Raw genomic sequence first — 2,500 nt, forward strand, 5'->3', positions numbered from 1 at the left:
TGCCCCTGGTACTCTGCTCAGAAACACTTTGCCACACACACACACTCCTCGTGCATATGGTACGACAACTTTTCTCCGTGCCCCTGGTACTCTGCTCAGCAGCACTTTGCTATGTACTTCCTCGTGCATATGGTACGACAACTTTTCTCCGTGCCCCTGGTACTCTGCTCAGAAACACTTTGCCACACACACACACTCCTCGTGCATATGGTACGACAACTTTTCTCCGTGCCCCTGGTACTCTGCTCAGCAGCACTTTGCTATGTACTTCCTCGTGCATATGGTACGACAACTTTTCTCCGTGCCCCTGGTACTCTGCTCAGAAACACTTTGCCACACACACACACTCCTCGTGCATATGGTACGACAATGTTTCTACATGCCCCTGGTACTCTGCTCAGCAGCACTTTGCTATGTACTTCCCGTGCATATGGTACGACAGCTTTTCCACAAGCCCCTGGTACACTGCGCAGAAACACTTATGCCACGTCGGCTGTACGCGCTCTCCTCGCTAGCTAGTTGCTGATCTCCCCCACCTCCAGGGGGCCCCGGGGACCACCATCACATCTCCCTGTCTCCCTTACCGCTGAACAAGATGCATGCTGCTCCACTGGCCCTGCTGCTGTTGTGTCTCCATTTGGCCGAGGGGGTGAGTCGGCCTCCTCTCTCCTTTACGGTCGAAAAAGATGTGCTGCTGGCGCACTGGCCCTGCTGATGTGCTGTCTCCATTTGGCCGAGGTGGTGAGTCGGCCTCCTCTCTCCTTTACGGTCGAAAAAGATGTGCTGCTGGCGCACTGGCCCTGCTGATGTGCTGTCTCCATTTGGCCGAGGTGGTGAGTCGGCCTCCTCTCTCCTTTACGGTCGAAAAAGATGTGCTGCTGGCGCACTGGCCCTGCTGATGTGCTGTCTCCATTTGGCCGAGGTGGTGAGTCGGCCTCCTCTCTCCTTTACGGTCGAAAAAGATGTGCTGCTGGCGCACTGGCCCTGCTGATGTGCTGTCTCCATTTGGCCGAGGTGGTGAGTCGGCCTCCTCTCTCCTTTACGGTCGAAAAAGATGTGCTGCTGGCGCACTGGCCCTGCTGAATCCCTCTCTCCATTTGGCCGAGGGGGTGAGTCGGCCTCCTCTCTCCTTTACGGTCGAAAAAAGATGTGCTGCTGGCGCACTGGCCCTGCTGAGTTCCTCTCTCCATTTGGCCGAGGGGGTGAGTCGGCCTCCCCTCTCCTTTACGGTCGAAAAAGATGTGCTGCTGGCGCACTGGCCCTGCTGAGTTCCTCTCTCCATTTGGCCGAGGGGGTGAGTCGGCCTCCTCTCTCCTTTACGGTCGAAAAAGATGTGCTGCTGGCGCACTGGCCCTGCTGAATCCCTCTCTCCATTTGGCCGAGGGGGTGAGTCGGCCTCCTCTCTCCTTTACGGTCGAAAAAGATGTGCTGCTGGCGCACTGGCCCTGCTGATGTGCTGTCTCCATTTGGCCGAGGTGGTGAGTCGGCCTCCTCTCTCCTTTACGGTCGAAAAAGATGTGCTGCTGGCGCACTGGCCCTGCTGAATCCCTCTCTCCATTTGGCCGAGGGGGTGAGTCGGCCTCCTCTCTCCTTTACGGTCGAAAAAGATGTGCTGCTGGCGCACTGGCCCTGCTGATGTGCTGTCTCCATTTGGCCGAGGTGGTGAGTCGGCCTCCTCTCTCCTTTACGGTCGAAAAAGATGTGCTGCTGGTGCACTGGCCCTGCTGATATTCTCTCTCCATTTGGCCCAGGGAGTGAGTCGGCCTCCTGCCTCCTTTACGGTCGAAAAAGATGTGCTGCTGCTGCTGCTGCTGCTGCTGCTGCTGCTGCTGCACTGGCCCTGCTGCTACCACATAGCCAGCATGGACCTCGACCTCCAGCAGGCCCCGGGGAGGCACATCCTCCCCTGCTCTACTCCCCCAGTAGCTTTCCTTTCCTGCAGTTACCCAGTACCACATAGCCAGCATGGACCTTGACCTCCAGCAGGCCCCGGGGAGGCACATCCTCCCCTGCTCTACTCCCCCAGTAGCTTTCCTTTCCTGCAGTTACCCTGTACCACATATCCAGCATGGACCTTGACCTCCAGCAGGCCCCGGGGAGGCACATCCTCCCCTGCTCTACTCCCCCAGTAGCTTTCCTTTCCTGCAGTTACCCCGTACCACATAGCCAGCATGGACCTTGACCTCCAGCAGGCCCCGGGGAGGCACATCCTCCCCTGCTCTACTCCCCCAGTAGCTTTCCTTTCCTGCAGTTACCCCGTACCACATAGCCAGCATGGACCTCGACCTCCAGCAGGCCCCGGGGAGGCACATCCTCCCCTGCTCTACTCCCCCAGTAGCTTTCCTTTCCTGCAGTTACCCTGTACCACATATCCAGCATGGACCTTGACCTCCAGCAGGCCCTGGGGAGGCACATCCTCCCCTGCTCTACTCCCCCAGTAGCTTTCCTTTCCTGCAGTTACCCTGTACCACATAGCCAGCATGGACCTCGACCTCCAGCA

Source organism: Pelmatolapia mariae, unplaced genomic scaffold, assembly GCF_036321145.2.
Source record: "Pelmatolapia mariae isolate MD_Pm_ZW unplaced genomic scaffold, Pm_UMD_F_2 NODE_ptg000184l+_length_29932_cov_1, whole genome shotgun sequence".
Lineage (NCBI taxonomy): Eukaryota > Metazoa > Chordata > Actinopteri > Cichliformes > Cichlidae > Pelmatolapia > Pelmatolapia mariae.